At 49.9% G+C, this 14,556-nt stretch overlaps 1 protein-coding gene across 1 annotated transcript in view; it reads left to right on the forward strand.

Moving 5' to 3' along the window:
- Positions 1 to 14,556, forward strand: part of NLGN4X (neuroligin 4 X-linked) — a 159,646-nt gene that overhangs the window by 38,446 nt on the left and 106,644 nt on the right.

Below are 14,556 nucleotides of genomic sequence, written 5' to 3' on the forward strand. Positions count from 1 at the left end.
TTTTGGACGTGGTCACGGATGCTTGGTTCCGCTGTGTTTTCCTTTGCCTCTTTCGATGGACGGATGACTTCACCACTTTTATACCCAGCCCTTCTGGCCGCGCTGAGGCGTCGATTGGCAGATGTTAGGGAACGTGAGTAGGAGAGTGACACTCGGTGGTATAGAGCTGGCTCCTCCGTAAAGGGGCGAATCTGCCCCGAAATAGACGAATCTACGCAAAATAATAGAATAATTGAAATACGGAATTCAGGATTGCGTTCAGGTGGGTGAGCTGAGAATAGAAGGGATGGTCCCGTTGGCGTTCATATTTTGTGAGTTTACTGGTCTCCGTTTGAGGGTTGAGAGGAACGACCGAGTGTGGGGAATACACCAGCGAGGGGCGTTTTAATAAAAGGATTGAACTTCATTATTGCGGGGGGGTTCGTGTTGTTGACGTAAATTTGGGGTTCCCTTTCCCCCCAGCATGCACTGCGATCGAATGGCGAATGGGCGTCGTCCGGTGATTGTGGCTGCCTGGCTAAATCATGTGTTTGCCTGTGGGAAACGGGCCCTTTTGTTTTGAATAGCACGCTGTTAAAAAAATTAATAAATCCATAGGAACTGCCATGTTCAATATCTGAATTCTGTCCAATGCTGGTAACACTTGTCTATTTCCTGTCTATGTAGATTTGTTTAAAAAATTGTTTTTATTGATTTTTTTTCAAAGAGAAGAAGGGAGAGGGAGAGAGAGAGAAACATCTATGACGAGAGAGAATCACGGACCAGCTGCCTCCTGCTCGCCCCCTACTGGTTGGGGATCAAGCCCGCAATCCGGGCATGTGCCCTTGACCGGGGATCAAACCAACCTTGACCTCCTGGTTCACAGGTCGACGCTCAGCCCCTGAGCCACGCCGGCCGGGCCAGGCACATTTCAAGTTAAAAATTTTTATAGCGTCTAAGCAGACGAAAGTTATGCGCTTCCAGGATACCTCGTTTCTCATTCTGTCGTTGGCATGTGCTGTTTTTGGACGCGGAGAAAGAGAAGTTTAGAGGGAAAATTTTCCTGGAATTGGAGGAGTCAGTTGCAAGAATCGCAGACCGCACCTGCTATAAGACAGGAAACTGTGTCCTTTATAAGATTTATGGACGACTGTCTTGTCCCCCCCCCCTCCCCCCTCCCCCCGGAATCCTTATAAAATGATTTTCAGGGATATTTTGGGTGCCTGTCTGCCATAAACCATGACATTATTCAGCGATCTCCAACCTTGGCTGTGTCCTGCCATGTAGCCCTTTCTAGACGTAGATTCTCAAAGGGGATGTAGCCCTGGCCGGTGTGGCTCAGTGGATAGAGCGTCGGCCTTCAGACTGAGGGGTCCTCGGTTTGAGTCTGATCAGGGGCACATGCCCAGGTTGTGGGCTCGATCGGTCCCCAGTAGGGGGCGTGCAGGAGGCAACTGATGCATGATTCTCTCTCCTCGTGGATGTTACTCTCTCCCTCTCCCTCTCCCTCTCCCTTCCGATCTGGAATCAATAAAAATATATATTTAAAGAAAGTAAAGGCCCGGTGCATGGATTCGTGCACCGGTGGGGTCCCTCGGCCTGGCCTGCGCCCTCTCGCAATCCAGGACCCCTCGGGGGATGTCAGAGAGCCGGTTCCGGCCCAATCCCCGCAGGCCAGGCCGAGGGACCCCACTGGTGCACGAATCCGTGCACGGCGCCTCTAGCATGCATATAAGATCTTTGCTTAATCTCTTCCCACCCTCCCCCTCTTCCCCTTCCCTCTGCGATTCATCAGTCTGTTCCTTGTTTCCATGCCTGTGCGTTGAGCGTCTGCCCCCTGGTGTTCAGTACGCATCATAGCTACCAGACAGTCGGCGGGTTGCTTAGGCTTTTATATCTATAGATAGATTCTGAGCTTAAAAAAAAAACCCATGGGGTACAGCCCGGCCAGTGTGGCTCAGTGGTTGAGCATCGACCTCTGAACCAGGAGGTCAGGGTTTGATTCCTGGTCAAGGGCACATGCCCAGGTTGTGGGCTCCATCCCCAGTAGGGGGCGTGCAGGAGGCAGCCGATCCGTGATTCTCTCTCATCACGGATGTTTCTGTCTTTCTCTCCCTCCCGCCCCCTTCCTCTCTCTGAAATTGATAAAAGTATATTTTTTTAAAAGAAGACATAAAAAGAGGTGGAAAGATGCCCAACAGGATAAAGGATGAAATAGGCTTTGATCAGCCGTGGCTCGGACTAGAGCCGCCTTGCGGGCGAGTCTTTAACCTCATGCACAATGCCTGCCTTTCAGACAGAAAAACCTCCTCTGATTGGGGAGGTTGGCCCACATATGACCACCCGGGGAGAAAAATCCATAGTTCCCGTGATTACAGAGACCTCGCCGAGCCACTGTGCTCGCTGAAACCATTACCCATTAGGCCATTCATTTCACGGTCGCGCGGTATTGAACAGGGATTGGCGAACGTAAAAAAAAAAAAAATTGCGAAAAGAATACACCCAACCTTGTTTTCCTTTTTTCACGTTTTTATTTTTGGGGCACCATTCGCCAGCGATCGCTCACCGGGTCCGGACAACGGAGTCGGGCGTGGGTAATAGGGGCTGAAATGGTAGCATTGATCTCCCTCCGTTAGGTCAATTTTGGAATTCCCCCCCCCCCCCCCCGTGAGAGGCGGGAGCTGCTCTCGTATGTATGTTTGCACAAAGCACACATCAGCGTCTGTTGGGTCAGGATGGTGGATTTTTTTTGTTTGTCTGTTTTTAAGGCTTTACCGGTTTGAGAATCGACGGGGAGGTTTAGATATTTAATTATTGGCTATTCACAAAGGGATCAAGCCCGATTTTTCACAATAAAAGTTAACATCATGGCCTGGATGGTGTGGCTCTGTGGTCGAGCGTCGACCTAGGAACCGGCGGGGTCCCGGGTTCGATTCCCGGTCAAGGGCACATGCCCGGATTGTGGGCTCGATCCCCAGTCGGGGGCGTGCGGGAGGCAGCCGGTCCGTGATTCTCTCTCATCATGGATGTTCCTACCGAGGTACTTGGCCCTTGACCGGAATCGAACTCAGAACCCTATTCAGTCCGAGGACCGATGCTCTATCCATTGAGCCACACCATCCAGGCCTCCCCTTTTTAATATCAACATGATTTATTCCTGCTGCTCAGCTCAGAGGAATTGTCAAGAACTTGCCATCCTGGGTTCCAACGTCCGCTCGAACCCTCCCCGGTTGAGTGGTTATGGGCAGGTCCCTGGGCTTGTACACGCCTCAGGGTCCCCGGGTGCGAAGGGAAGGTGTGTTGAGAGCTGTAAGGCATGCGTGCATCCGGACGGAGTTTTCAGACCCGTATCCACCCTGCACCTGTAACCCCTCTGTTACGTGATGTGGATGGGACACAATGAATGGTAGACCAGATGGCCGAATATTTCAGCTGGTGCAGTGCGATTGAAACTTCGTGGCCCATGCGCAGAAGTCGGTATTTTGTGGAAGAGCCACACTCAAGGGGCCAAAGAGCCGCATGTGGCTCTCGAGCCGCAGTTTGCCGACCACTGAGCTAGAGTTTAGTGTGTCCATTATTCCATCTGATGTGTATATTAATCCAGCCCATAGTGACTGCGTATTATTTATGACCCTAGAGGCCCGGTGCACGAATTCGTGCACCAGTGGGGTCCCTCAGCCTGGCCTGCGGGGATCGGACCGAAACCAGCTCTCCGACATCCCCCGAGGGGTCCTGGATTGCGAGAGGGTACAGGCCAGGCCGAGGGACCTCACCGGTGCACGATCGGGGCCGGGGAGGGACACGGGAGGTTGGCCAGCTATGGAGAGACCACGGGAGGGCTCCAGGGCGTGTCCGGCCCGTCTCGCTCAGTCCTGATCGGATGGACCCCAGCAGCAAGCTCACCTACCGGTTGGAGCGTCTGCCCCTGGTGGTCAGTGTGCGTCATAGCGATTGGTTGACCAGTCGGCCGTCTGCCCCCTGGTGGTCAGTGCATGTCATAGCAGGCAGTTGAGCAGCCTTATCATATCATTAGCATATTACACTGTGATTGGTTGAATAGGCGACCGGACCCCTGGACACTTAGCATATTAGGCTTTTATTATATAGGATAATGATTAACTGTGATAGTGGGAGAAGGACCAGCTGCAAGATCTCCAGGAGCAAGGATACCCTCATTTTTTGATTGCGTGTGGCTTTAGCCAAAGAGAATTGAGAAGGGAATCACGCTTTTGAAAGAGGGAAAGACTTGCCAGCCGGTGTGGCTCAGTGGTTGAGTGTCTACCTACGAACCAGGCTGTTGGCCTAAAGACTGAAGGGTCCTGGGTTTGATTCCTGATCAAGGGCTCATACCCGGGTTGTGGGCTCCATCCCCAGTAGGGGGCATGCAGGAGGCAGCCGGTCCATGATTCTCTCTCCTCATGGATGTTTCTATCTCTCTCTTCCTCTGCCTTCCTCTCTGAAATCAATAAATTTTTTTTTTTTTTGGAAAAAAGAGCAAATCCTAATTCTGCTCTCAGCTCTGTCGCTGTCGCTCTCAGCCGGAGTTGTCAAGGAGATGGTTTCAGCCGCCTCTGCGAGCTGCAGAAATTAATCAGGCACACGTTGCAATGGGCTTCTTGGCAATCACACCCCCCTTCCTTACGTGAGACTGAGCGGAAATTAATTTCCTTTCTCTCCCCGTCTCGCCTCCAGTAACCCAATGGGCGGCAGGGACGGCCAACACACAGACTAAACCGTAGCTAAGTCACGTTTTAAGCCTAAACATCAGGTGTTTTTACCCATAAACATCGTCATCGAACGGGTGCGAGGATGACTAAACGGTCCCCCTTTTCGCCGGCCGGTTGGACGTCGGACACCCAAGGGTCGCTTTTAAGTGCAGACAGTTACGAGAGACGATTAAATAAATATCTCCCTGACAAGCATTCACTGAAAATAATTTGGTATTTTGTGAAGCCGGCTAAACCGTGGTGGGTTTTCTGGCAACACGCCTGAAAAGATGTCACCATTTTGCACACAGAATAGCAATCTGATTAGAGGGCTTAGGAATTATCTAGGTTTTATATGTAACTAGAGGCCTGAAGCATGAAATTTTCATGCACTCTCGGGGGGCGGGGGAGGGTGTCCCTCGGGCCAGGCTGCACCCTCTCGCAATCCGGGTGCCCTCGGGGGACGTCCGACTGAGGCAGTCGGCTTCTGGCTCAGCGGCACTGCCCCTGTGGGAGCGCTCTGACCGTTAGGGGGCAGCTCCTGCGTTGAGCGTCTGCCCCCTGGTGGTCAGTGTGCGTCATAGCGAACGGTCGTTCTGCCACTCGGTTGATTTGCATATTAGCCTTTTATTATATAGGATTAATATATATTTGTAAAGGATGTCCCCAAATTCACGCAAGAAGTAATTTTGATAGAAAATACAGGTTTATCATTAAAAATTGTAAATTTTTTATTGATTCATAAAGGACACAGTATAGGGTTGTGTATGGAACAGCACATCGGGTCAATGGCCTCCACGGCTTTGCTGGCACAGACGCCAAGCCGCGGTCTTCATGGGTCTTCCTTGTCCCTACTCCTGGGCCGTCATTGGTACTTGGTGATGCTGATCGAATCGAAGGGATTGACATCCAAGAGCAACAGATATTAGAATCTGATTCAATAAACCAAGTCAAATTATGCTTTTGTTTTTTGTTGTTGTTAATGCTCACGCCAAATTCAAATTTTGCGTGAATTTTGGGACACCCTGTATTACTTTCTATATGTCATATAATTATGTATAACAATATATACTTAGCACATATAGAATTAAAAAGACTACTATTTGGTTCATACGGATTATACCTGTGTGGATAATTTAGAAAAATAACTTTCTCTAAAAAAGAGAATTTCTGCCCGGCCGGCGTGGCTCAGTGGTGAGTGTTGACCTATGAATCAGGAGGTCAGGGTTCGATTCCCGGTCAAGGGCACAGGCCCGGGTTACGGGCTCCATCCCCAGTGGGGGACGTGCAGGAGGCAGCCGATCCATGATTCTCTCTCATCATGGATGTTTCTCTCCTTCTCCCTTCCTCTCTGAAAGCAATAAAACTATATTTCAAAAGTATTTTTTTTAAAAAGTGAACATCTGGTTCCACTACCATCCCCTTCACCTGCTGAGTCCTGACTTCCATCCCAGCTGAAGCCAGTGAAAAACTTCGCTTTTTCGCCTACTCTCTTCTCTCTTCCATTCCTTATTCTCTCTGGAGAACTTTTAACTGATTCTCGTCTGCAAATTACAGGTAAAGCATCATTGTTGACACTTTCCACATGGAAGAATTACCAGGTGGGGACAAGTGGTGATATACAGAAATATAATCCCTGGCCAGTGTGGCTCAGTGGATAGATCGTCGGCCTGCGGACCGATGGGTCCCGGGTTCGAGTCCAGCCAAGGGCATGTACCTTGGTTGCGGGCACATCCCCAGTGGGGGGCGTGCAGGAGGCAGCTGATCGATGTTTCTCTCTCATCATCCATGTTTCTGACTCTCTATCCCTCTCCCTTCCTCTCTGTAAAAAACCAATAAAATATATTTTTTTAAAAAATAGAAATATAAGCAAGCCCGGCCCATGTGGCTCAGTGGTTGAGCGTCGACCTAGGAGCCAGGAGGTCAGGGTTCGATTCCCGGTGGAGGGCACACACCCGGCTTGCGGGCTCCATCCCCAGCAGGGGGCGTGCAGGAGGCGGCTGGTCCGTGAGCAGAGCGGACGTGATTCCGAATTTCCCTAAAACTCAGCCCCAACCTGACCGCCTGTCCCCATGTGCCAACACATGACGTGTGCAGATGGGGGTGGAGGGAGAGATCAGAACCTGGGCCAACCCCAGGATCGGGCTCGGATGCTGTCGTTTCACCTGCAGACGGCTCACCTGGGAATTTGTCTGGCTTCCTTGCATTTTTCTGACACCAGAGGATTCATCCGTGGGAACCCATCCCACCAAATTCATATGCATTTATTTCTTCTTCTTCCGTAGAATGTGCCATCGGCAAAATCAGAAAACACCCCATTCCATTCGTACCAGATCCCGTTGTGCTTTTCATCGCACAAAACTAAACAAAAAAACAAACCACACAGATGCATTCATTAATTCGGTCCGGCTCCCCCTGGCTGGTGTGGCTCAGTGGATAGAGCACCACCAGCCCAGGGCCCCGAAGGGTCCCGGGTTCGATGCCGGTCAAGGGCACTGACCACGGTTGCAGGCTCCACGGGGGTCTCTCTCCCATGGAGGTTTCTCTCCGTCTCTCCTCCTCCCTCCCACCTCTCTCTAAGAATCCATGGAAAGCCCTGGCTGGTGTGGCTCAGTGGATAGAGCGTCGGCCTGCGGACTGAAGGGTCCTGAGTTCGATTCCCGGTCAAGGGCACATGCCTGGGTTTCGGGCTCGATCCCCAATAGGGGGCGTGCAGGAGGCAGCTGATCCATGATTCTCTCTCATCATGGATGTTTGTATTTCTCCCTCTCCCTTCCTCTCTCTGAGATCAATAAAATATATAATATATATATATGTATATGTGTGTGTGTGTATATATATATATATATATATATATATATATAGTGTTAAAAAAACACACACACAAATAAAAATCAATGGAAAAATACCCTTGGGAGAGGATTAACAAAAGACAAACAAACAAAAAACCCAAATTCTGAAAGGTGTTTTACCTCTAGAAATAATTTCATCGCAATATTTTGTAATGCATGCGTCCAGATGGCTCACACAGAATCAAGTTTTGATATTAATTCTGCACGTTTAAAAATTCTTTAAAGTGAGAAGAAAACATAGAAGACTGCGCTTTTCCTAAGAAAATTAAAATGTTAAAAAAATATATATATAAACTTAGACATCGGCCGCTGTGGCTCAGTGTTTGAGCGTCAACCTAGGAACCAGGAGGTCATGGGTTCGAATCCTGATCAGGGCACAGGCCCGGGTTGTGGGTTCGATCCCCAGTAGGGGGCGTGCAGGAGGCAGCTGATCCATGATTCTCTCTCATCACGGATGTTTCTGTCTCTCTCTGCCTCTCCCTTCCTCTCTCTGAAATCAATAAAAATATATTTTAAAAAAACCCCAAAATACAGGAATTCAGCAGTTAACTGCATCATTGTCTTGGCGCTTTGAGAAAGTCCTGGTTTGCCTGTTTGCAAATCAAAGGGACTTTATAACCGGACGTAACATGGGGGTGGAGTCGTGTCCGAGAAATTAATTCTGCGTCACCGATTGGGAAAGATGTGAGCGTAGAAGGTTTTACTCTAGATTTAGGGGAAAATGGGCTTCCTCCACCATTTTCTTTATTTTTTTTTTTTTGTTTATTCGTTTTTGTGTGTGTGTGTTTTTTTTTTTAAATCCTCACCAGAGGATATATTTATTCCATTGAATTGTATTTTATTTTACTTTTAATTTTTTTCACTCATTGTAGAAATATTTATTGAGTACCCATCAACAGGAGGATGGATAGATGAGTTTTAGCGTATTCGCAAACATTATTTTTTAAAATTATTTTTAATTTCTTTATTGATTAAGTTATTGCATATTGAATTTTAGAACGAGTGGAAGGGGAGGGGGAGAGACAGAGAGAGAGAGAGACAGGGATGTGAGCGAGACAGGTCGATTGGCTGCCTCCTGCACGTGCCTGGGGGATGGAGCCTGCAACCGAGGTACGTGTCCTTCTGCAGAATCGAACCCGAGACCCTTCGGTCCACAGGCCGACGCTCTAACCACTGAGCTAAACCGGCTACGGTTTGCTTCTTCTTTTTTTTAAAAATATATTTCTATTGATTTCAGAGAGAAACGGGGAGAGAGGGAGAGAGAGAAACGTCAATGATGAGAGCGAATCATGGGTCGGCTGCCTCCTGCACACCCCCTCCTAGGAATCGAACCCGAAACCCGGGCACGTGTGCCCTTGACCTGGAATCGAACCCGGGACCCTTCCGTCCGCAGGCCAACTCTCTCTTCACTGAGCCACACCGGCTGCGGCCATTGGTTGCTTCTTGGGTGTGCCCTGACCCAGGGATCGAACCCGAAACCCTGGCCTGTGGGGATGATGCTGTAAACCAGCTGGGCTATTCGTTTCCTTGTGAAAAGCTTCTCATTTGCATGTGGGCGGGGCTTAGATTTGTTTCCAACCAATGGCATCTGACGGAGGAGAAGGGACCTCCCTCCCATCATCACATCACTTAGGTGGGGAAGGTGCCTGGGACTGGCAGAGCCTTCCTGTTTGCCTTCTTGTTATTTTATTTTATTTATGTTATTTATTTTATTTCATTTCATTTATTTTATTTTATTTCATTTCATTTCATTATTTCATTTACTTTTAATTTAATCTTATATTTTTACGAGAGGACCGGCGCACCAAATTCGTGTAAGGAGGAGGCCTTCGTGGGTTCGTCCGGAAGGTCGTCCGGAAGGACGTCCGGACGGCCGTTCGGTCGATTTGCCTATTACGCTTCTGTTATTGTAGATGGGTTTCAGAGAGGAAGGCAGAGGGAGAGAGAGAGATAGAAACATCCGCGATGAGAGAGAATCATGGATCGGCCGCCTCCTGCGTGCCCCTTCCTGGGGACCGAGCCCACAACCCGGCCCCATGTGCCCTTGACCGGGAATCGAACCCGGGACCCTGCAGCCCGCAGGCCGACGCTCTATCCACTGAGCCACACCGGCCAGGGTTGGCCTCCTTGGTTTTCATGCTTTGACGGGACAAGCTTCCGCAGGCAAGTCGTCCACCCGCCCGCGAGGATTTGAATCCGGCCAATCGGTATGTGACGCTGTTAGGGGATTGGCCCTGTCGCCCGGGTTTTAAACGAGACCCCAGCTCTCGCCGATACCTCCTTGTCGCCTCGCGGGAGACCCTAGTGAGTGATGCCTGAAACCGCTATAGAACAGGTTGATTTAATTGGAAAAAAATAATTCCTTATTGTTGAAAGCATTACATGTGTCCCCCTGTTCCCCCCTTGGGCCCCTCCAGCCAGCACCCCCCCCCAATACCAGGCCCTCAGCACCCCATTATCTGTGTCCATGGGTCATGCATCTATGCACACAAGGTCTTTGGTTGATCTCTTCCCACCCACCCAAGCTCCCTGCCTTCCCTCTGAGGTTTGATGGTCTGATCGATGCTTCTCTGTCTATGGATCTATTTTGTTCATCAGTTTATTTGGTTCATTAGATCCCACGTAGGAGTGAGATCATGGGATACGTGTCTTTCTCTGACTGGCCTATTTCGCTCAGCATCATGCTCTCCAGGTCCCTCCGTGCCGTCTCAAAGGGTAAGAGATCCACCTTTTTCAGGGCTGCATAGTATTCCACGGTGTCAATGTACCACAGTTTTCTAATCCACTGGCCTGCTGATGGGCACTTGGGCTGTTTCCAGATCTTAGCTATGGTGAATTGTGCTGCTGTGAACATAGGGGTGCATATATCTGATCGGTGTTTCTGATTTCTTAGGATATATTCCTAGAAGTGGGATCACTGGGTCCAATGGGAGTTCCGTTTTTAGTTTTTTGAGGAAACTCCATACTGTCTTCCATAGTGGCTTCCCGTCTGCATTCCCACCAGGAGGGAACAAGGGCTCCCTTCTCTCCGCATCCTCACCAGCACTTGTCGTTTGTAGATTCGTGGATGACGGCCATTCTGACAGGGGTGAGGCAGTACCTCATTGTCATTTTAATTTGCATCTCTCGGATGATCAGTGACTTTGAGCATTTTTCCATACGCCTCTTGGCCTTCTGTACGTCCACTTTGGACACGCGTCAAAAATAGATTGTTGTAGCCCTAGCAGGTGTGGCTCAGCGGATAGAGCGCTGGCCTGCTGACTGAGCGGTCACGGGTTCGATTCCGGCGGGTGGGGGGGAGCGTGTGCCTGGGTTGCAGGCTCTCTCCCCTGTGCGGGGCGTGCAGGAGGCAGCCGATCGGTGATTCTCTCTCGTTATTGATGTTTCTGTCTCTCTCTCCCTTCTTCTCTGAAATCATTAAAATAAAAATAAAAGCAGATTATTGTAGGCCATTGGCTTTGGGGCTATTTGTTACGCGGCGTTCGCTAACTGATGCGACGTGCTACGGGTCATGCATGGATTTCAAAAGTCAGGCAAGTGATAACTCAGGTCTCATTGACATAACGAGTCTCTGGTTGGAGGCGTGTGTATGTTGATATTGATGGATTTATGTGTTTTTTTTTTGTTGTTGTTGTTGTTTGTAAATATATATATTTTTATTGATTTCTGAGAAGGAGGGAGAGGGAGAGAGAGATAGAAACATCCATGAGGAGCAGGAACCACCGATCGGCTGCCTCCTGCACGTTGGACCGAGCCCGCAACCCAGGCAGGTGCCCCCGACTGGAATCGAACCCGGGACCCTGCGGTCCGCAGACCGACGCCCCATCCACTGAGCCACACCAGCCGGGACAATGGAGCTGTTTTGGTTTTTTTTAAATTGACGAACGATCTGATAGCGAGTGAAAGAAATTCAAGTGACATTCATGTCAGAGGGGGGAAGAAATAGACTTAGTGGCTCCACTAAGAATTCTAGCCAACGCTGTGGCTTCAGAAACGGTGTTTTCAGACCCAAATCACCGTCATAAAGAAATCAGCATGTTGCATCCATATATCTTTTCCTTTTTTATTTTTTCAAAATAAAATGCTTTTCTTGATTTCAGTGACGAGAGACAATCACGGATTTATTCTGCCTCCCGCACGCCCCCTATTGGCCATCCAGCCCACAACCCCGGGCCTGTGCCCTTGACCGGGAATCGAACCCGGGACCTCCTGGCTCATGGGGTGGACGCCGAGCCACTGAGCCACGCCGGCCGGCCCACCTTCACCACTAAGGACACTTGTCCGTTGGGAGGGGCCCACCTGGGCTGTGATGGACCTTCAGGGTGTGCGTCCCTGGTGCAAATCCTGCTCCTGGGAACCCAGTTGCAATTGATCCCCAATAACACGGTGCACGGGGGACTGTCCAGCCTGTCCTGTCCGCTCCCCGAGCCCGGGCCACGGCTGTGGTCAGGCCACGGCTGTGGTCAGTTTGCAGGGATGAGCTCATCCATCCTGTTTGGCCGCCTTCTCGCTGACAGCCCCATGAAGGAGCGTTTATAAGCGGGAGGATGACAGGCCCTCATTTGCATCCTAATTTGCATGTGGAGATTAATGACGGGGGGAGGGAGGGTCGGCCTGTGATGCGCTCACTTGCCCCCCCGTGGCCCGCGTCCCCGTCCACAGGGTGTTGCTCGATTTATTCTGCATCTTGGCCCACAGCCTGCATGTCTGACCAGGGGGGACGCCGGGTGCAGGCTCTGCAGCTCATTTGCAAAGAAGGGAGCGTGGATGCGATTATATAAAAATATATTTAAATAGATTTTTATTGATTTCAGAGATGAAGGGAGAGAGAGAGGAGAGAGGAAAACAGACAGAGGGAAAAAGTAAAAATAAAATAAAATAAAAAGAGAGGGGGAGGGGGAGGGAGAGAGAAACATCCATGATGAGAGAGAACCATGGATCAGCTGCCTCCTGCACGCCCCCTACTGGGGATCGAGCCTGCAACCCAGGCCTGTGCCCTTGACCAGGAATCGAACCCGGGACCCTGCAGTCCGCAGGCCGACGCTCTATCCACGGAGCCAAGCTGGCCAGGGCTGAAATTTTTTTTTTTTTTTTTAGTGATGTCCTGGCCTCTGGTCTCAGCGGTTAGAGCATCAGACCCCACACTGAAGGGTCGCGGGTTCGATTCCTGGTCAAGGGCTTGTACCCGGGTTGTGGGTTCACGCATCCCTGTCCCAGGTTGGGGCATGTGTGGGAGGCAACCAATCAGTGTGTCGCTCTCACATCCATGTTTCTCTCTCTCTCTGTGTGTCTCCCTTTCCCTTCTTCTCTGAAATCGATAAAAATATAATTAGAAAAAAATCATTGGATTAGCCCTGGCTGGTGTTGCTCAGTGGTTAGAGCGTCGGCCTGCAGACTGAAGGGTCCCGGGTTCGATTCCGGTCAAGGGCACAGGCCCGTTTTGCGGGCTCCATCCCCAGTAGGGGGCGTGCAGGAGGCGGCCGATCCATGAATCTCTCTCGTCATGGATGTTCCTCTCTCTCCCTCTCCCTCTCCCTTCCTCTCTGAAATCAATCTATAATAATAAATGGGTAATGTGCTAATTAGACCGGACCGCCAAACGACCTTCCGGACGTCCTTCCAGACGACCTTCCAGATGAAGCCGGGAGCTGCAAGCGCCGAGCCCCTTGCACGAATTTCGTGCACCGGGCCACTAGTAAAAATACTTTAAAATCAACCAATCAATCAATCAACCATCAGCTTAGCCCTGGCTGGTGTTGCTCAGTGGTTAGAACATCGGCCTGTGCCTCGAAGGGTCTTGGGTTCCATTCCCAGCCAAGGGCCCGTACGTGAGTTGCAGGTTCGATCCCCGGTTCCCATTGTGGTGAGCGCAGGAGGCAGCCTGTCAATGTTTCTCTCCCTCCCTCCCTCCTTCCCACTCTCTCTCTCTCTCTCTCTCTAAAAAGCAGCGGAGAATAAATACATTCCCGTGAGGATTAACAGCCACAAACAATTAGATACGTCTGAAGTCGAAAGGTCTGGCAATACGACAAGGGAGTAGCCATCGTTCCATTGATCATGAAGAGATCCATCGCCCATCCTTGGCAGAAAAAATAACAAAAAACCCAACACAAATCCATTTGCTGTGGCACCGAGTTATAAATACAAAAAAAAACACACACAAAAAATCCCCAATAAACCCCAAAACATCCACAAGAAATATCTGGGCCATTTCGTATATAATGGAAGCAAAAATACCCCCCGACCGGGATCTGATCGAGGTGTCAGGGTGACAGCAGCAGCCTGTTCCCCGGGGAACGGGATCCGTCCGTCCTGCCAAGTCCCTTAATTGGACCCCAAACACCCGGCCGTCGGGCCTGATGGATGCCGACCGGCTGCATTTCCTATCGCAGCCCGTCGCCGCCTCGAAAACGGGGATGATTTACCGTTTTAATATATTTTTCAGGCACAATTAACGTCCCCGTCGCGGGACCTGCGGGAGCGCCAGGGACAGGCGGCCGCCGTGATAGATCAGCGGCCAGCGAAAGGGGATTAATCTCCCCAGCAGCTGAGCTGGGGATATTTTGTTGTTATTGTTGTTTCTTTCTAAATATATATATATATTTTTTTATTTCAGGGAGAGGAAGGGAGAGGCAGAGAGAGATAGAAACATCTATAAAGGGTGTCCCAAAATTCACGCAAGATTTGGATTTTGTGTGAGTATTAACAACAACAGCAACAAAAAATAAAAGCCTAATTTTACTGGGTTGATTGAATCAGATTCTAATATCTGTTGCCCTTGGATATCAATCCCTTCGATTTGATCAGCATCACCAAGTACCAATGACGGCCCAGGAGCAGGGACAAGGAAGACCCATGAAGACCGCGGCTTTGCGTCTGTGCCAGCAAAGCCGGGAGGCCATTGACCCGATGTGCTATTCCATACATAACCCTAGACTGTGTCCTTTATGAATCAATAAAAAAATTACAATTTTTAATGATAAACCTGTATTTTCTATCAAAATTACTTCTTGCGTGAA

The sequence above is a fragment of the Myotis yumanensis genome, unplaced genomic scaffold (genome assembly GCF_028538775.1).
Source record: "Myotis yumanensis isolate MYYU_CA2020_CCGP unplaced genomic scaffold, mMyoYum1.0.hap1 SCAF_24, whole genome shotgun sequence".
NCBI lineage: Eukaryota > Metazoa > Chordata > Mammalia > Chiroptera > Vespertilionidae > Myotis > Myotis yumanensis.